Source organism: Staurois parvus, unplaced genomic scaffold, assembly GCF_062004578.1.
Source record: "Staurois parvus isolate SC_StPar_1 unplaced genomic scaffold, SC_StPar_1.0 ptg001915l, whole genome shotgun sequence".
Lineage (NCBI taxonomy): Eukaryota > Metazoa > Chordata > Amphibia > Anura > Ranidae > Staurois > Staurois parvus.
Genome location: NW_028319711.1, coordinates 44,663 through 66,181, shown reverse-complemented (window position 1 = coordinate 66,181; position 21,519 = coordinate 44,663). Strand labels below are relative to the sequence as shown.

Here is a 21,519-nt window from a genome sequence, read left to right as displayed (position 1 = left end):
CAACATTACAAACACCCAGTTGGAAGAATTTACCGCTGGGAAATTACAGTTCATTGTAGTCAGATGTGGCGGTAGAGTGGTGCTGACAGCGTCTGTCTCAGAGGATGAAGCATGGCCTGGCGGTCCAGTCCCAAAAGGGAAGCTCCTTTCCCTTCTAATCAGGAACCTCTCCCTACCAGTAGTTACTTTCCCTAACAAGCGGGGGTTTCTGTCCCTGTACTAGCCACACGCCAGAAGCACTCCAAAACCCAGGGGCAGAGACTTAAAAAGACCCTACTGACCCAAGATGGCCGCCGAGGGTCACATGGACACAGCGTAGGCAACCAGAAAGCAGATCCATTGACTCAGGAAACCATAGAACATCATTTCTCATGGACTTCCTTTCCAAGCTGAGGTGGCACTCAATTTGAGCGCCACCTGCAATGGAGAAAACAAACCACACCTACCTACAAGCATGTATACAAAAAATGTAAAAATTGCCTCAGTAGACAAATGGTTAAAGCAGTTATGTTCAAAGCCCAACCATTTCTTCTGCCAATTTTTCTATTTTTTTTACAAATCGGAGGCCCAGTAGCTTGGAAAACCAAAAATGAATCTCTGGCTGCAATACTCACCTCCATCCCCTGCAGTACCACTTCTCCCCCACAAGGTGTCCTCAATCTTCCTGGTTGAATGATGCCCAGCAAGACTGATGTGTAAAATTAGCAGGTGATCAGGGGCCTCTGACATGCAGCCAGCAGCAGCATAACATGGTCACCGGCGCTTTTTTTTTTTCCCTTTTACAAATCGGAGACCCAGTAGTTTTGAATACCACTATAAGTCGCTGATGGCTGCCATTACTAATATAAAAAAAAAAATTCCAGTATATACTATCCATTAGTAGACGCTATAACTTTCATGTAAACCAATTAATTTACACATATTGGTATTTTTTTTTCAGCAAAGACATTGCTTTTTTTTTAATTGTCAGTCTTTTTTTGTTTATAGCGCAAAAAATAAAAAAACTGCACAGGTGATCAAATACCACCGAAAGAAAGCTCTATTTGTGGGAAAAGTGCAGCGTTGCATGACCGTGCAATTGTCAGATAAAGTAACGCAGCGCCGTATCGCAAAAAATGACCTGGTCAGGAAGGGGGGTAAACCCTCAGGAGGGCAAGTGGTTAAAATGACCGGTGAATGCAACTGCAAACCTGTTGGGTTGTGTTGGTAATGTGTAACACTTGCTCTCAGCCAGCAGATGTCGCTATAGCTCTGATGGAGGACAATGTGAACTATGGGAAAAGCAACAACATTCAGTGTTATTGGTGACAATTCTATTTACCTCAACTGGCTTTCAATTGTAGAACCATTTCAGGACCGCGTGCCCACAAGTGTACTGCAAACGGGCGGCCCGTACAGGCACAGTCATATACCTGTGCATCGCTGGCCTCTTCCAGGTACGCACCCCTGCCTGCTGACTCCGTGGGAGTTTCTCAACAGGTCCCGGCCAATGATTCATAGCCAGGACCTGTTGATCGGCTGTGTCCAATCACAGCCCAGAGCCCTGTGTTGGCAGTCAACACTGGGCTCTGTACAGAGGGAACAATCTCTCTGTTTCAGGGATAAGAAACAAAGAGATTTTTAGTACAAAGCAGCACATATTACACACATTAACACTTGTTAGGCACACATTTAACCCCTTGATTACTCAAGATGATAACCCCTTCCCAGCCAGTGTCATTAGTACAGTGACAGTATACAGCAGAGATCCGAATCTCCTTAGTGATATAACACATCACAATCCCCCAGTATATGATCATCTTTAGCTTCACCAGTGCCTCATCAGTGCAGCCTCATCAGTTCCCCATCAGTGCAGCCCCATCATTGCCCCATTAGTGCTGCCTCATCAGTGCCCCAGCGATGCAGCCTCATCACCGCACATCAGTGAAGAAAAATTACTTATTTGAAGAAAAAGGGGTTGGGGGTTATTTTCAGTCTTTTCTTTGTGTATCTAGTAACAAATAAAAAATCAATTGGTGATTAAAATCGACTAAAAGAAAGCTCTATCTAAAAAAAAAAAAGATAAAAATATAATTTGGGTGTGGTGTTGCATGACTGTGAAACTGTCGTTTACCCTCGCTTCACATCTGTGTGTGTGGTGCCGTTGCCGGACCCACACGAATACCTGCAGCCGCACCACCCACACAGAGGAATGCGGGACCCACAGGCAGGTGCCATTATTTCTAATGGCACACCGCCCGTACTGGAAATGGCAACCGTACTGGGAACATCAGTTCCTGTGTGGAGTACAGGAGTCCATACAAATGCATAGGCTCTCCTGCCCATGCAAATCGCAGCCTGCATGACGGCACAGATGTGAACCAGGGCTTAAAGTGTGACAGCGCTGAAAGCTGAAAATTGGCCTGGACAGGAAGGGGGTGAAAGTAACCAGTAGGCAAGGGGTTAAAAAAAACTGACTCCTAACTTTTTTAGCTGGCTCCTAGATGCAAAGCAAATTTGTCATGCCCTCCTCTATCTACAAAACGGCTTTGGTGCAAAACCATGGTGCCCTTATAATGCAGATCAGTGCTAACTGGACTGCTGAGGACCACCCAACCCAGAGACAAGGCATAGAAGACCCCGCACATCATGTGACCGGCCTAAAAACATCTAAAAAGAATAAGCAATAAAATGCTTAGAATAATAATAAAATGCCTAAAACACTGCTGGGGAAGGGGGCAGAGACCAGAGTGGGGCTGTAAGCTAACACTTTAATTGCTCATCTTAACCTGCCCCGGAACACTAACTGTAACAGCTGGATTTACTGTCTCAGTTGTTCAACTTTTTAATATTGAGTCTAACGCTGGCCATACATTGTACAATTGTCTTTCAAAACTTTATAATATAGAAGGGCAAACCAGGTCTAAAAGACCCTGCATGTCTCCCTTGTACTACACTGAATGTAATGCAGTGCACATCGCACCGGGAACCGGAAGTGATGTCACATCACTTCCGAATCAGTAGAAGAAGGGGAGGGGAGTAGATGTGTCCGTACTCCTCCTACCTCCCCTATACCACATCCCGTGGCACCCGCTGAACCAGTCTCGGGCCTGCAGATGGGCAAGCGGAGCCCGGGACATATAGCGGAGGCGGGGGAGAGGCTGGCACTGTAGGCTGTATGGAAGCTATCGGCACCAGCGCTGCTGTCCGATTACTTCCACCTGACAGGTGAGCCCTGCTGCTTGACCACAGCAGGGCTAAGGGAGAAAAAAAAAAAAAAAACTACCTGCCCGGCGCCTGGAACTACATGTCCCGGGTGTTGGGCGATAGGAAATGGACATCCCTGAGCTGGATCTTGGGAGGATTTATGCAAATATCAAAATGCCTTGATGGGTGGAGTTTATTTATAAAAAATAATACACACACACACACATATATATATATATGCACACACACATTTTTCTTCCAAGCAAAATCATGTCTCGCTTATACAAAGTCCAATTAGAGCAACAAATAAAAGTTGTAAAGGCTGTTTCACACAAGGAATCCATGAACCCATCCCCCGCTGAATTGGAGCAGAACAGGACTGAGGTCACTTTTTGTGGACCCATATTGGATCTATGGTTGGCAGACTTGTGTCTGTATACATCAGGCTACCTCTCATCCATCATGTCCATGAACCCGGCTTAACGGGCCAGATATTTTTTTTTTTTAAACTGTGCCCGTGTCCTTATTAACCACTTGCCCTCCAGAGGATTTTCCCCCCCTTCCTGACCAGACCATTTTTGGCATTACAGCGCTGCGTTACTTTAACTGACAATTGCGCAGTCATGCAACACTGCGTCCAAATGAAATTTACGTCCTTTTTTACCCACAAAGCTTTCTTTCGGTGGTAGTTGATCACCTGTGCGTTTTTTCTTACGCTGACAATTTTGAGAAAAAAAACAATATTTTTGACTTTTTGCTATTAAACATGTCCAGTAAAAAAATTTAGGCCAAAATGTATTCTGCTCCATGTCTTTGCTAAAAAAAACATCCCAATACATGTAAATTAATTGGTTTACTTGAAAGTTATAGCGTTTACAAATAGCAGTATATATACACTGGGATTTTAATTTTTTTTATTTTTACTAATAATGGCAGCAATCAGCAACTTATAGCGCCACAGCGGCAGGCTTTCTGACACTGGGGGGGAGGGATTGACTAAACTGTCACTGATATCCCCAGTGACAACAATACAGTGATCTGTGCTAAAAAACAGCACTGACACTGTACTAATGGCACTGGGCAGGAAGGGTGTTAACATGAGGGGCGATCAAAGGGTTTACTGTGTGCAGGGAGTGTTTTACTAGGGGGCGGTGCCCAGAGCAGTGTGCCCGAGCTGACAGGGAGGAGAATTGTTAGTGATTTTGCGCACCCGTGCCGCCCTGTAGCAGTATCTTTCCTATAGGGCGGTCGGAAGCGGATGAAGGCTAAGTTCACCTTTCATAACATATTACACCCATATTTGGGGTGTAACATGTTGTGTTCAGACCGCCCCCCGATCCCCACTTTGACAGCTAGTGGGGGATCTTCTCTCCCCTCGTTAGCTATCAAATTTTAAAACAAAGTGGCCATGTGGGGCTCACACGACTGTCAGCTTGTAGTCCTCAATGAACTACCACGGTGCTGTGAAGTCGGCGTCACTTACCGTCATCGCTGTTCTATGTCACTATCAGGGTGTCGGCCTTCTCCGGTGACAGTTCGTCATGTTCCCGCACTTTGTACGACTTTACACGTTGCACCTGTATAAGGCCTAAAACGAATGAATGGAGAAATATTAGAAGTCATGTGTAAGGTGGAGCCTTTAAAGCGGAAATAAACTTACAAAGATTTGTTCAGCTTTAACACTTCCCTCCCCCCCCATCAGCAAGCGGAATTGTGTTATGTTATTTTTTTTTTTTTTCGTTCTATGGCTCTCACCAGCCATGATCTGCTTGCATTGCATAAAGAAGCACATAGACCCAGTGATGACATAATAAGAAGAAGATATGTAAGTTTCTTTTAGTTCCAATAGCATGTTGATGAGCAGGGAAAGGAGGAACCAGGTAAGGCAAAATATAGCAGATTAAACTTCAGCTTTAAGGAATACAGTGGAGTCCTCTCTCCAACCCCCCCCCCCCCCCCCCACAAATAAACAGGGAAGAACTGTCAAGGTCCATCTCTGCTCTCCTCTCCAATCATCACACCATGTGACAAGTCACGTGACCAGCCAGGAGGCCATTGGCAAAGCACCACACAAGCTCATGCATGCGCAGCAGGGAGCAGGCTTCCTGTTTCCCATATCCAAGATGGCAGCGCCTCTCCCTTCCCAGACAGACTACATAGATGGGGATGAGAGACTGTAGCACTATAGTGGCTGCATGTGGGAGGAGGAAGTGTAACATTCCAATAACGCCACTGACCTCCTCCATGTAGCCAACAGAGCACTACAGATCCCTGGCCAACTCCATGCAGACGTGTAAAGCGGACATCAGAAAAGGAAGTACTGAGATACAGGAAGGAGTGCAGAGCTCCGAGCAAATAAGAACAGATACGGGGAATGTGGAGGTCACAGGAGAAGTGGGACTGTGCAGAGACCATACATGCCGAATAAGAACAGACACTGAGAATTACACCCGGCATACAGGACACTGATCCGTCATGGACATTTGTTGTATTGAGGAGGTTCATTCATTTATTGGACTGACTACACAACAAAACCCTTGGCTTGGTGTTGTCAGCCTGAAGCAGGAAGTGTTGTTACTGGCAGGATCTCCAGATTCACAAAATCAAACAAAATACTGGAGAAACCTGTACACAGTACGGCCCCATGACAAACATACTACATGAGATTTTGGGTTCACATCTACTTTACCCGCTGTGTGTATATAGTGCAGATCACTTTTCAGAGGGTGTTTGGTAGGCAGTGGGGAGGAGATACTACTAACCCAATGGCACACTGTGTTGCACAGTGACAGGATGGCTCCATATCAATTCATTATTGCTGTGGCTGTAAAGCAAAGTATCAGGCCATGGCGGATGTAAAGCAATGGGCAGCTGCATCTCTTTGTACACGTGGGTGGTCAGGGGGCGGAAAATGGTTTTACCGCCCTCCATCCGCCTATGAGAACGAACACTAAGGCCTTGTTTACAATTGCAGTTTGGGGTGGTAAAAACTAGAGGCTGAGCCATGCTTTTACTGGCTCACAATTGCCCCCAACTCACTTCCTGAGATGCAAAAGAAGCCGTATGGGGTATACACATGTGCAGCAAAAATGATCCCCCATCATGTTTGACAGAGGGAAGAGGGGGATCTGAGGAGGGGAGAGGAGGTCTAGGGGGGGTGGGGGGGGGTCTAAGGAGGCGAGATTTGGTGGGGCTGAACAGGATATGGGGGGGCAAAGGAAAATAGGGGAGATATGGGGGCTGAAAAATAGAGATGGTGGTCTGTGGAGGAGAGGGGGGGGGGGGGGGTCAGCAGAACGCTGGGGGGCTGAGTTGGCCCCACCTTCCCCCATGTACTCACAGATAACACCCCTGTCCTGTGCAGGCAGCTTCAGTTTCTCCTCTGTCATCTGACAGTTGACAATGTGAAAAAGATACAGGAAGAAGGGCGTCTGCCCTCACTCCACAGCACAGGCTCTCTATCTCCCCCTGCTGGCTGGAGGGATGACAATGCCAAATCTTCTGTTCAGCTGTAATCAGTCCTGTCAGTGAGGAGACCCCAACCTCTACATCAGCAGAGCCCCCAATAAACATGGCGCCCGCCTGGCCCCTGGTGTACAACATACAGTATATACCCCATAACCCCAATGTACATCATATATAGTCACAGAGATCCCAACCCATTACTAGGAAACCTACCTTTACACTTCCATGGAGAGCCCATAGCAACCGCTCATTGTCCATAGCAACAGGGTGCAGTCCACAGTGTAATATATATACACACATACAAACAACTACATTGCCCCAGTGATGAATATACTGTATATATAAGTCCACAGCGTAATATATATATAAATAAATAAAACATGGTGAAGCGCTAACAATCAGATTAATAAGCAAACAATATATATATAAAAAGGTGAGGTGAACATATAAGTGCTGCTGAAATCAGATCAATCAAAAAGTGACAAAACGTGCAACAGGTGAATCCTGTGGAAAAAAAACATGGACCCGTTTTCCACATGGAAAACCGATGAGCAAGCCAACCTCCCCCTGTCCACATAGGGGACTAATAATAAATGTATATATATAGGTGACCCCTCAAAGGAAAAAACACAACAACTGTGCAATAAAACCGTGAAAGACTCTCCCTTCTACAGGTGTAAACATATGCAGAAACACCAAATGTCCAGACAGCACCGTAGGTCGACATACAGCTGCACATATATATATATTAAAGTCCCAAACTGCAGAAAAAAACTCCAAACAAACACGTAGGTGCTCGTGATAGGAGATCTCCAAGCTGGGTGATAGGAATCCTTAATGGCTGTAATGCCCCCTCACCTTCAGGAAGTGACCACAAGGGCCAGCTAGCCTTAAAACTCCCCCCACGAGGACACGTCCAGATCAAGATGTTGCACGGGATGCTGGTTCACACTCCCCACAGAGCCACACGGTCAAAGAGATAAAACAGAGCATTCTCCATAGTGTACCATGTTTATTATTAAATATAAAATCAATTAAAATGCCCACTCACATGTCATGGTACAGAAAAAACGCCTTGCCACCACTATATATATATATACACACACATAAAAACAACATTGCCCCAGTGATGAATATACTGTATATAAGTCCACAGCGTTATATATATATATATATATATATATAAATAATACAATACACAGCCTATATATACACACATATAAGAACAACATTGCCCTGGTGTTGAAAAAAAAAATACTAATAATAAAGATAATAATAAAAATAAAATAATAATAATATATATATATCTCCATAGTAACAGTGCTGAGTTGTTATTGTACAATATATACAGTTACATAGACATCAACCCATTACTAGAAAGCCACCTTTACACATCCCATAATAACAATGCACACCCCATAGCAACCATTGACAGTCCTTAGATCCAGTGTGAATCCAATACTGTATCATACAGAAGTATACACACACATATGGAGAACATTGGCCCGGTGCTGAATATATATGAAGTTACAGAGACACCGACCCAATACTAGAAACCCACCATGGAGAGCCCATAGCAACCGCTCCCAGCTCCTAGCAACAACACAAGTCATTCCCATAGTACACAGCAGACTGAATGTACAATACATATATAGGAGAATCATATCCCCCACAGAGACATCCATAGACAGAATGACCTCTAAATCCCCTTCTTTGTGGGGAATGTGATGTTTATAAACATAAATAAATACAGAATTATCAATCATTATAGGATTTAGTTTTATTTTTTGTCTGTAAATTGCATAAAAATCATTTAGAAAAAATCCTATGACAATATCACCACAAGAAATCGTTTTGTTATCTTACTTAACACCGAAATGATGACCAAATCAATAGGCTGATGTCAGTTCTGTGTGAGGCTTTCTCCTGTCCATCAGGGATCACAGGCAGTTGGCAGACCTGAGCAATCGAGCCAGAGCAACCGATCAGCCAATCAGCACTCTCCTAGACAGTTCAAATCCTTGCTGCGGAAAAGTGTGCGGCTAGCCAGCCTGGCCAGGTGATGACATCACAGTGCAAATCTACTGAGCATGCCCAGAAAGGTGATGACATCACAGTGCACAGGGGAGTAAAAAAAGTGATTGAACTGGTCAGTCAGTCTATAGACTACGGAGGAAGGAGGAGGTTGTGCGTCTTGTGTGTCCAGAGAGAACTTCATATTTTTGAAAATGAATCCCATGATGAACCGCATGATAAACCGCATGGTTACCAGGAATACGTTTGTTTCTCCATTTATCATCAGAGAGGAACCTACAGAGACCAGAGACGAACCTACAGAGAACAGAGACGAACCTACAGAGAACAGACAGGATATGGAAATTAGGCCCGACCCCAGCAGAGATTCTGCCCAGCCTGCCCATCAGAATCCCACCCCTGAGGGCAAGCGTTGGCCATTTATTGGCCGGGTTGGGGCTTTTTTCCGTCGTCTGTTCCAACATAAGAAGAAGAAGAGAGCAGATAGGGATCCAGAAGGTAAGATTTATGATCGCTACAACATACAAGCTGGCTGATCCATTTTATTTTTGTTACATTGTATCTTCCTATTAATGAAAAGCAGATTACAGACCACACCCCTAATTATAGCCCCCTATTCCTATTGGTGGCCAGTGGCTTATATTACATCCAATCACTGATCACTGACTATACTCTGCAAGTTATTCTCTTTATCAGAGACAAAGGCAGGAGTTTAGGGGCCGAGGCATTGTACCCAACTCCCCAGCGCTCCCATCTTCTCCAGGGCACCACAAGTATCAGACACCCTATAACCCATCAGTCCAGGGCTGGTGATCTCTTCTATCTGACCTCCCCCACCTGGTGCCATTTAATGGGTTGTGCTTGGCAATGGCACCATCTGCTAAATGCAACTATAATTTTTTCCTGCCAGTTAGCCATGTTAATTTGCAGCTTGGTAGTTGGGGGGGGGGGGGGATCGTGGCTCAATTGCCGATTTTTACCAACCCCCATGCCACCTGTGTAAATGAGGCATATCTGTCTAAAAAATATATAACATTAATTTGTGCTCAGTGCTGCATGGCGGAGTGATTGTCAGTCAAACTGGAGATTTTCCGGCTCATACTCAAGCGGTTAAAGTGCATCTAAAGATCAAATGTATTTGTAGGTTAAGAAAGCATGTTGAGGGGTTAGAAGCCCTGTCGTATCTTTATTGCCCGACCCCTGTATGTGTCCTGGAGGCCATTACCCCAGATATAGAAAGTGAGGTGTCATCCAAACTAGCAGAAGTGTTAGAATTACTCTGTTCCATATGGAGGGGGAGGGAGGGGTGCAGGTGCCAGAGCTGAGACCACACCTTCCAACAGCAACCAATCACAGCCTTCCTATACATTTAAAACCTGCACAGGGGAAGTGACAGTTGGAAGTACATTTACCTTTCAAATAGCTTGTTTTGCATTCACATTATAAGAAGAAAAAAAATCCACAATCTGTATACTGTAAGCTGCTGTAGCACTTCTTTTCATTAAATTCACAGCATCCTCTGCACACCGGCTGAAATTCCAAATCAGGCTCTTGGAGAGGATGCCCGCACTGACTGTTAGAACGAGGGAAAGGTGGCACAGAAGGGTTTATTGACAGCATCCCATCTTCTGCCTTTCCTAGTTGAAGCTCTGACAGTGTCGTATTACATGTAGCATTGTTAGATTGGGCAGATTTAGTCGTATTTGGAGCAAAAATGTATTTGTTTTCATTACAAAAGAGCAGTTATGGGTTAGAAGCCATCAAAATATTATTTCTGGGGATTTCATCCATATATATTTTTTTTGTATTTGTTACCAGAACTAGGGATCAGGGTAGGTCTTTAACATCCGGTATACTGATTGGTCGGACACAGTGGGTAAAAGATCTCACCAACCCAGAGGAGCGTTCTGGGAGGACATCCTATGACATCCACCCGGAATGGTGAAAGTCTCGCCTGGCTGTCACCTGACAATCGGCCAGGTGGGACTTTCACCATTCGGTATTAAATTCATATGATGTCCTTCTGGAACGCGATCTGTGAGCGCCGCCACAGTCCACACTGCAGTGATATTTGTTGCCCTCTGTATCTGGCCCATCAATGTACCAGCCACTGCCAGTTTCATATGATTGCTGTGACCAATCACATCAGATCACATTACAATTGTATACAATGGATGGCGTTCATTCATGCCATCCATTGTATACTATTGTGATTGGTCATGGTACATACAGGGTCAATCATGGCCCATCTGTACCATGTGATTAGCTGTGGCCAATCACAGATAACCATAATAGTAGACACTTAATGAATCAATTTCATTCAATAATTATGGTTGTTTTTACCTCTGCAATTCACTGGCATAAGCAATCATAATGTGCAAGAAAAAAAAAAAAAAACCTGATCATTTCCCCAGAGTAGAACAATGTTATAACTGCACAAGATGGGAATTTCTTCTCACTTTGGAGGGATTTCCTTTCACTTCCTGTTGCATGGCCAGGACAGGAAGAGAAGGGGAATTTCCTCAGCGGGACACAGATGGCAAAAGATAGCCTGATATTGGTTTTAACTTTTCCCTACTCTACTTTTGGACTATACATACACCTTGCAAAAAAAAAAAAAAATAATAGAAATTGATTTTTAAAACGGCAACTGGACATTTGTGCTTTAATTCTGCTCAGCCAGTCTTGTGATATATTTGGTTAGTTCTGTACTAGTTGATAGTCTAGGAAAACAAATCCATGAATAGAAGCTAATCTATTTTTTTTTTCTACAGAAATAAATGTGATCCCTTCTGCTATCACTGATGACAATGTGACCGTCTCAGAAATGGAGATGGAGACTACCAGAGGCACAAACATTGCCCACCAACAGACCTCAGAGGAGCTGGTGTTCAACCCATCTGCAGAGACTGTGGCTGCACCAATGGATGGGCTAGAAATCAGCATCCCTACAGAGACTGTGTCCATCCCGGCAGATGAGACTGAATCCACAACCACTACAGAGAGGGATCCCAGCTCAGACACTACCTATGTACCAGCAGGTGAACGGGTCTTCCCCAGGGCTGCACAGATTGTGGCTAAGCTAATATATACGATATATATGGGTGTCCATACAGGGGCTGTGATCATCCCAGGAAGTGGGATTGACATCACCACTACTACGGACAATGAGTCAGACCGAAGAAGCGAGATCCAATCCACCAACGCAAAAGACATTGTGGAGACTGTGCCCATCCCGCCAGATGGGACTGAATCCACAACCACAACAACGAGGGAATCCTGCTCAAATGGTACCTATGTACCAGATACGGTGATTGAGATCCCTTCTTCTACAAGCAAGGAAACTGACTCAGAAGACACAACCCAATACACCGAACCTGCACACATTGTGGAGACTGAGCTAAAAAATAGGATAGAGATCAGCATCCCTACAGAGACTGAATCTATCCCAGAAAGCAGGATTGAGATCAGTGCTACTATGAACCATGAGTTGGACCAAAGAAGTGAGATCCAATCCACCAATGCCAAAGATGTTGTGGAGACTGTGCCCATCCCCCCAGATGGGACTGAATCCACAACCACTACAGAGAGGGATCCAAGCTCAGACAGTACCTATGGTTCTGCAGATCAACAGTTTAGCACAGCTGTAGAGACTGTGGTTGAGCTAAAAGATACCGAAGAGGCTGAAGAGAGAGAGGAAGAAAATGAAGAGCAAGACAGAGAGAAAGAAGAAACTACTTCAAAACGTAAGGATTGTAAATAATATGAACAATGTAAGTTAGCTGAACAAGATCCATTATTTAGAGATGTTTTATATTGGCGGGAACTTATTACACATCTAAATAGATGACACAGGACCCCAAAGGAAATTTTTGATGGAGGCTCCTCCCCCCAGCCCCCCACTAGAGGCTGAAAAGCAGTTAATATAGCATATCCCTAATTATAGCCTTTATTGCCAGTGGGGACTTATAATATACTGTCTTAATGGTCACCATATATAGTATCTACTAGAACCCTGCATTGCTGATGGGTGTCTGGTATCCCCTAATATGAGTCCCTTCTAACTAAGGTGACTCTTTTCTATTGCAATAAAGTTACTTTGGTATCAGAAAAAAATTCCTTTGAAGGATAAGCTAACTTTTAAAGAACTTGTCCACTAATAAATCACCCGGCCCCTTGAGTGCAGCTCTTGTACTGAATACTGTTCTGCCGGATACGTCTCACCCATAGGAATAATTGGGTAGTATGTAGTCACTTCACAACAGACACTCGTTCAGTTAACTTTATATTGTATACTTGGAAAAACTCAAGAAATATCATTGAAACAAATGTAGGTGAAGATAAACTAACCCCCTTTTTTCTTTCCTCTTTAGAAGTCAGCCAGATCCTGCCTGATGTCCCTTTGACAGTAGAAAGCTTCAAATATCATAAACTTATTGGAGAGGGAGCGTTTGGAAGAGTAAGTGATCAGATTCACAAATGTTTTTATTCATACCCATATAATAGATAGGGATCCTGTATAGAAGGGAGGCGTGATAACTCAAGGCTGGATTCACACAGTTGTAGTGTTTTACCACCAGTTATAGTTGTGCCATGAAGTGCATCATGTTGAGGCAGCCCATTCATGTAAATAGGCAGCCTAATTCTCCAAGATTCCCCATAATAGGTGCATTAGTAGGTGTGTTGGGTGCCATTAAAGTAGAACTCCAGCTTAAATCTCAGTACCCTTAATAATGTCCCCTCGCCCCTCCTAACACCTATGCTGACTAAGCTGTGTAAGAAAGAAGTATATACTTACCTATTTGCTGCCCGCTCTGGTCCCATCATGTGGGGAGAGGATAGAGCAATCAACAAAGACTGGTAAACCCTGGAGCAGTGATGTCATCTATTGGCACCAAAGTCCCAGCCATTGTCAATGCCCCCTCCTTTCCCCTGCAGCCACTACTGGCTGACTCAGAGGAGTCGGATCACATGACCGGACCAGAATGGGCTGAAAAAAAGGGAAGCATACGCATCTTTTCTACACAGGATAAACAGCATAGGTGTTAGGAGGGGGAGGGAGCATTTTTAAAGCCAGTTAGGGTTAAGCTGGAGTTCTACATTAAGAATGAACAGCGGCTCACAAATGCATATAACGTGTTTTGGAACATTGAATTTGCCTCAGCGCAACAGTGTGCAACGGAGTTCAAGCAAATAGCTGAAAAGCAGCTTCTTTGTGAAGAGAAAGTATCTTTTTTAAAGACTGGGTCACACTGTATTTGCATTTGGGCATTGCGGTGCCATTCATTCTAAATGGCACCTCAATGCATGTGAGCTCCAGCACATCACAGCTCACGGTACGGCGCTACCTCTGTGTTACCAAATATAATGCATGCACCATTTCCGGTTGCACATGGTGCATTATGCAGCCCATTAAAAAGAAAGGCTGACTTAAAGTAGTTGTAATTGCAAGCTAGTCAGAATTCAAATTTAAATAGGTAAATAGGTACTGCACATATGTATTTGTAAAAAAAAAAATATTATACCTTTTCCGCTGGTCTAATCTGCAGGTCATGTGATCGTTCTTCCTTGCTGAGCACATCACGGACCTGCGGGTGGGCGCATCTGCCTAAGATTACATGTCACTGTTAAAGGAGGAGGGATAGGTGGGGGTCGGGGGTGGTCCTGACTGCATTGACCATTGAAGATATAGGCAAGCTGTGCGCTTGCACGGCTTACTTGTATCTCAGTACGTAGTGACAGAGGATGCAAACTGACCACGCTAACACAGATGCTTAGCGTGGTCAGTTTACAACCATTACGTGGGGAACTGGCAATATCACCCAGGTAATTCAGAGGAATGCGATATTGAAATCGTGCTACTTTACTTGAAGTAGAGTGATTTCTAAGCTGCGGACCTGATGCAATTTCACATGCGGCTTGCCTGACATCTGTGCCACTTCATGGAAGACTTGCCATGCAATGTGGAACTGTCAAATCACAGGACAAGTTGCAGTGGTTTAAATGGGGCTTACAATAACAAGTAAAATCTTTATGTAAAAAGCAAATATGAAATACAAAAAGGCAAAGAAAATTTTTTGGGTTTACAATAATTAGAATAGAATGCAAATTAATGCTCAAAAACAGTGTGAATCCAGCCAAAACCACTGATGCCATTTTATAATTTAACACAAGATAGGGAAGGGCAGGAAGGGGTTTCACTCTCCCTGGTGGATTTTCCATTGAATTTCCATGGGCAGGAAGGGGTTTCACTCTCCCTGGTGGATTTTCCATTAAATTTCCATGGGCAGGAAGGGGTTTCACTCTCCCCGGAGGATTTTCCATTGAATTTCCATGAGCAGGAAGGGGATTTCACTCTCCCTGGTGGATTTTCCATTGAATTTCTATCGAATAGAATGGGTAAGCTGTCAGAAAAAAAGGGAGAGTGCAGATGGGAGCTCCAGTGGGTACATTTCTACACTGGAGACCATGTGAGATGTAAAGAGACATCGGGTGATTGGCTTATTTACATCTGACCCACAAAAGAAATATCATGGGTGGGTGAGCCGACACTGAATTGACAATACTAATATCTTTTTCTTCATTCTCCTTCAGGTATTTTTGGCATCACATCCTGCTGTCGATCAGCTGCTGGCAATAAAAATGGCCAAAAAACTTTTGCACCGTTCCGATATAGTTTTGATAGAATGCCAAGCCATGGTAGCGACGGAGGGTTGCCGGTTCTTCCCGCAATTATTTGCTACTTTCCAGACAAGGGTAAGTATCTTTATCTTTTACATATTTGGTGGAATTTTAGAAGAGTCCGACTCAATTAGAATAAGACATTCTCCGACCCCTTATAGCTCTCTAATCACTTGTGTTGGTAAATGTTAGTTAACCGGACTGGTTCTGTAACCTTGAAGAGTTTTTGATGGTCCTCCAAGCAGGATCTTCAGTTCTTGCTGCTTGTAAAAGGGGCATAACATCTTCATCATCTCAGAACAAGCCCAATAAATGTGACTATTTTTAGCTATAAAATAACCCGAATAAATGAGACTCTTCACAGACATGTTGCTAAATTTTTCACTAAAAGTCTCCAAAGGAGAGAAGACAAAGGTGAAGGGTTGAATATGGACTCTCATAATGAATAATGAATGCATTATAATTTTTCTCTGTTTTGTCTTCTAGGATTTCGTTTTCTATGTCATGGAGTTTGTGAATGGTGACACCCTGGAATATTTCTTATATGACAACAAGCGACTGCATATTGACACCATAAGGTAAGTACTATAATGGGGCTCACTAGGATTGGGGAGGGAGGCAGAATCAATGCCAATTGTAGACAGATCACTTTTAAACTATGAGGCCTCCGTATCAAAGGGGATGATTGGATGCGCCTGCTTTACCTAACCACCCCCAGGTACACTTGTCAGGTGCCTTGCTTTTAAATGCCATGTTTGGATTGATTCAACATTTTTTTCTTTAGAAAATGCAGAAGGAATAGGAAAAGAGGATAGCTAAGATGCCAGACATTTCCTATATCTCTTATAGGGGGAAGCAATGTTAGATACTGGGCCAGAATTCATACCGACAATAGTAGTCTGCCAAAAGTAATGGGAGGGACTCATACACCTGAGATCGTAGTTCACTCTTTCCAACAATATACTCGAATATCCATGGGTAGCATTAGACTGACATTACCTATGGGATAGGATTCGGGAAGATCTAACTAATAAGAGATTGGTATAATGAATACATTCCTGGTTGTGTTCTTAGCTGGACAACATTCGTTTCATTAGTACTTTAAAACCGGCAATAACGCCTTAATGAAAACCCATCGGGGCTTGCTTATAGCCAAATAAAAAAGCATTATGCATATAAACAAATAAAGACCCCCCAATGGCAATGTTTTGTTAAAATGATTTAACAATATACAAGATGTCTTCAAAAATATACCTATTTCTACTAGCATTAGGATGAGGTAACATTAATCAGGGATCTAGTTACTGTAAGTTTATCACTAATAAATATTTTCTTCTGTTTCCATCAGATTTATTGCGGCGGAGCTCCTGTGTGGCCTTCAATTTCTTCATTCCAGAGGCTTTGCACACAAGTAAGTTATTATCCATTATATATTATAGTTTTAACACAATGTTCTCCAAACTGCGGCCTGCAGGTCAGATGTGGTCCTTTGCTTGCTTTATTCAGGCTCTGGGGAACTATTCCTCCCACTGAAACCAACAATTGGGAATTATTCCTCCCACTGAAACCAACAATTGGGAATTATTCCTCCCACTGACACCAATTATGGGGCACTGTTCTTCCCACTGCCACCAACTTTAGGATATTATTCCTCTCACTGACTTCAGTGATGGGGCGCTATTACTTCCACTGACATCAATGATGGGGCGCTTATACTCCCACTGACATCAATGATGGGGCGCTATTCCTCCCACTTACACCAATGATGGGGCACTATTCCTCCCACTGACACCAATGATGGGGCACTATTCCTCCTACTGACACCAATGATAGGGGCACTATTCCTCCCACTTACTTCAATGATGGGGCGCTATTCCTCCCACTGACTTCAATGATGGGGCGCTATTACTCCCACTGACATCAATGATGGGGCGCTATTCCTCCCACTGTTACCAATGATGGGGAACTATTCCTCCCACTGACATCAGTGATGGGGCACTATTCCTCCCACTGACACCACCAATAAGACACTTTTCCTCCCACTGACACCAATGATGAGGCACTACTCCTCCCACTGACACAAACAATAGGTCACTATTCTCTCCATTGATACCAACAATAGGGTACTTTTCCTCCTGGTAATACCAATGATGGGACCCTATTCCTTCTCCTACTGACCACAGGCGCTATGCAATAGTCTTATTCCCAATGACCACAAAGCCTGAGGCATTGTATACTCTCACAGCAAAGGTTCACCCTCCTGAAAGTGAAGGACAGTAATCTGGCCCTGTGTTTTGAAAGTTTGGATACCCATATTCTAGCTCATAAAAAAGTCTGGAGCAGACAGCTTACTTTTTTTTCTTCTTCTTTACAGTGACTTACATTTTGGCAACGTCCTCGTGGATAGCACCGGACATATCAAGATTATCGACTGTGGATTGGCATCTATAGTACAAACTGCACACTGCCAGGTCAATCAGAATACACCGATGGCCTTTTACAGCGACTACTCGCGTTTTGGCAATCTGCTCGTCAAAAAAGTAAATAAATGCATTGGCGACAATACCCAACTCCAGGACCTCATAGGAGAGGTAAGTAAATGCCCTACTTTAGCCAGAGATAGAAAAAGTTTATTTGTTCTATAAAATTGGCTAAATTAAACTTTTTAGTTATATCTTTTGGGATGTTAATGATCTATTTTTTTTTCATATATAGCTTTCAACCTTTCCCGATCCCAGGTCTTCGTTCACAAATCTGCGACACCACGCATTCTTCTCAACGATAAACTGGGATGACCTGGAAGCTGGGAGAATAAGTCCACCATACGCCATGGAACCTGTAAGTATATGACCAGGAAATGGGGTCAAGTCTGTAATTTTGCTATGTCTGCTGTTTTGCAGTCTCTATTCTGCCCCCCACTGGCATGAATGAGGAGCTGCATTTATTTTAGGGTTGTGCAAGTGTTATCCAATAGATTGCTCTTTTGGATGGAAAAACAATCCACAGCGGACCATTTATAAGTCATGCATCTATAAAGCATGAAACCTATCAACATTTCATAGGCAGCTTTATGCTTCTACTGACAAGTTCCTGCAGAGAATTTAGAATCAGTGAAGAATTTAAAAAATCATTTATAAACATGCCTGTACAGTGATAACAATATAATGATTATTCATGTTGATGAATATGTCCATCGTGACTGGTCCTATTAAAAGGATTTTCACTCAGCACATAGCAAATAATAGAACCTGCCCAATAATAATATTCAATATAGTGACAATTAGGCATTATCTAAAATCATTAACATTTTTTTGTCCTCTCCACAGAGCCCGGAGGTAGAATGGTCATCGGAGATCGACATGAAAAGCTTAATAGAGCAGGGCAAATATGAGGAATCTCAAATAAGCAATTTTGCTGATATAGCAAATATCCAAGGATTCGAATTTCTCAGTGAGCGATGGAGAGAAATGCAGCAACGCCGCTAGGAATACGAGGCCACGTAAGAAAAGGGGCTGCAATAGCAGGGACATCACTGCCAAAATATGGTCACTGGCCATATTTGGGCAATGACAATCAACAACGGGTATCGTAACTGACAGCGGATTTACAACCGAGGACATTTCTACCACCAGCTTTCTGGTGGCAATGATTCCTAACGAAGCAGCAGATGCTGGCATCTGCTGAGTCCTTAGCAACTGCCGCCGTCACCAGCACATTACTTACATTGCTGGGAATCCTCGGCTACCTTACCCAAGAGACTGGGATAGCAGTGACACCACTGCCCAAGTATGGTCACTGACATTGACCAAACATGGCCACAGTACATTCCATAGGGGCCACAGAAGAGCACCCTAAAATCACAAAAAGGACCAGTAGCACTATACACCTGGTGGACTAGTTTAATGGTAGCCCCCACCACACTGTGCTGCTAGCAGTCCACTGGAGAAGTCTAGAAGCTGCACACTGGTTGACTTGGGCATTTTGAGCAGCGGCGGACAGAGCCATGCAGGGCTGCTATCAGTGGGGTACCTTCGGTACTCTTGCAGTGGCCCAGACAGCAGGAGGATCAATGTGGAGGAGGGCAGTTGCAGAGCGATGCTCATATACCTCTCCCTCCAACAGCTGGCGAGCCAGGACCAGGGGATAGCCTGGAGAGGGGAGAGGAGAAGTGTCGGAGATGTAAGAGCCCGGAGGAGGTGAGCTGTGTTGTGTTCTGTGTGATCTCCCTCCCTACACTGACAGATTGTATGGGACTGCACACATCTTCCCCCCTCTCTCCTTCTTGCTACCTGGAGATAAGCAGCCCTTGGAAGAGGTGAGTGTGTGCAGCCCCATACGATCTGAGAAAGGGAGAGAGAGAGATGGAAGAAGAGAGGGAAGAAAGAGAGAAGAGAGGAGGGAAGAAAGAGAGAGGAGAGGAGAGAAGAAAGAGAGAAAGAGGAGAGAGAGAGGAGAGAAGAGAGAGGAAAGAGAGAGAGGAGAGAAGAGAGAGGAAAAAGAGAGAGAGGGAAGAAGAGAAAAGAGAGAGAAGAGAGAGAGGAGAGAGAGAAGAGAGAGAAGAGAGAAAAGAGAGAGAAGAGAGAGGAGAGAGAGAAGAGAGAGGGGAGATGGGGAATAAAGAAGAGAGGGAAGAGAGAAAGGAGAGAAGAGAGAGTGGGTGGAAGAGATAAGAGAGGGGAGAGAGAGAAAGAGAGAGGGAAGAGAGGGTGAGGAGAGAGAGAGAGAGAGAGGAGAGAGAGAAGGAAGAGAGAAAGGAGAAAGAGAGAGGGAAAAGGAGGAAGAGAGAAATTAGAAAGAGAGAGGGAAAAGGAGGAAGAGAGAGAAGAGAGAGAGGGAAGAGAAGAGAAAGAGGGAAGAGAAGAGAGAGGAGAGAGAGAGAGCGGAGAGAAGAGAGAGAGAGGAGAGGAGGGGAGAGAGAGGGAAGAGAGGTGAGAAGAGAGGGAAGAGAGAGAGGGAAGAGAGGGGGGAAGAGAGAGAAAGGGAAGAGGAAGAGAGAGAAAGGGAAGAGAAAGAGAAAGAGGGAAGAGAGAAGAGAGGGAAGAGGGGAAGAGAGGGAAGATAGAAGAGAGGGAAGATAGAAGAGAGGGAAGAGAGGGGGAGAGAGGGGGGGAGAGGATAGAGAAAGGGAAGACAGAAGAGATGGGAGAGAGAAGAAAGAGAGAGGGGGAGAAGAGAGGGAAACGAGAGAGAGAGGGGGAAGAGCGAGGGAGGGATGAGAGAAGAGAGGGAAGAGTGGGAAGAAAGAAGAGTGGGAAGAGAGAAGAGAGGGAAGAGAGAAGAGAGGGAAGAGAGAAAAAAAAGAGAGAGAGGGAGGGAAGATAGGGGGGATAGGGAAGAGAGAGGGGGGAGAGAGGGAGGGGGGAGAGGGGTGAGAGAGGGAGGGGGGAGAGGGGTGAGAAAGGGAGGGGGAGAGGGGGGAGAGAGAGAGAAGAGAGAGGGAAGAGAGAGAGGGAAGAGAGAGAAGGAAGAGAGAGAGGAGAAAAAGAGAGGGACCCTGGGGAAGAGAGAAGAGGGGGAAGACAGAAGAGAAGGAAGAGAGAAGAGAGGGAAGAGAGAGAGGAGAGGGAAAAGAGAGGAGAGGGAAGAGAGAGGAGAGAAGAGAAAGGAGAGAAGAGAGAGAGAGGAGAGAAGAGAGAGAGGAGAGAAGAGAGAGAGGAGAGAAGAGAGAGAGGAGAGAAGAGAGAGAGGAGAGAGAGGAGAGAGGAGAAAAAAGAGAGAAGAGAAAGAGGAGAGAAGAGAAAAAAGAGAGAAGAGAAAGAGGGAAGAGAGAAAGGAGAGAAGAGAGAGAGGGACGAGAGAGAGAGGGAAGACAGAGGGGGGAAAAGAGAGAAAGGGAAGATAAAGAGAGAGAGGGAAGAGAGAAGAGAGGGAAGAGAGAGGAGAGAAAAGAGAGAGAGGGAAGAAAGAGGGGAGAGAGAGAGGGAAGAGAGAAAGGAGAGAAGAGAGAGAGGGAACAGAGAAAAGAGAGAAGAGAGAGGGACGAGAGAGAGGAAAGAGAGGGGGGGAAAGATAGAAAGGGAAGATGAAGAGAGAAGAGAGGGAAGAGAGAAGAGAGGGAAGAAAGGGGGGAGGGAGAGGGAAGATAGAGAGAGAGGGAAAAGCGAGAGAGGTAAGAGAAAGAAGAGAGAGAGAGAGAAGTGAGAAGAGAAGGAA

At 44.4% G+C, this 21,519-nt stretch overlaps 1 long non-coding RNA gene across 2 annotated transcripts in view; it reads right to left on the bottom strand.

Annotated features, from left to right (window-relative positions):
• The window catches only part of LOC149433820 (uncharacterized), an 83,270-nt gene that overhangs the window by 25,814 nt on the left and 35,937 nt on the right, over positions 1–21,519 (bottom strand). For both annotated transcript variants that reach the window (XR_016308844.1, XR_016308845.1), the window contains one exon: positions 4,670–4,774. This is a non-coding gene — a long non-coding RNA (uncharacterized LOC149433820). The remainder of the gene's footprint in view (positions 1–4,669; positions 4,775–21,519) is intronic.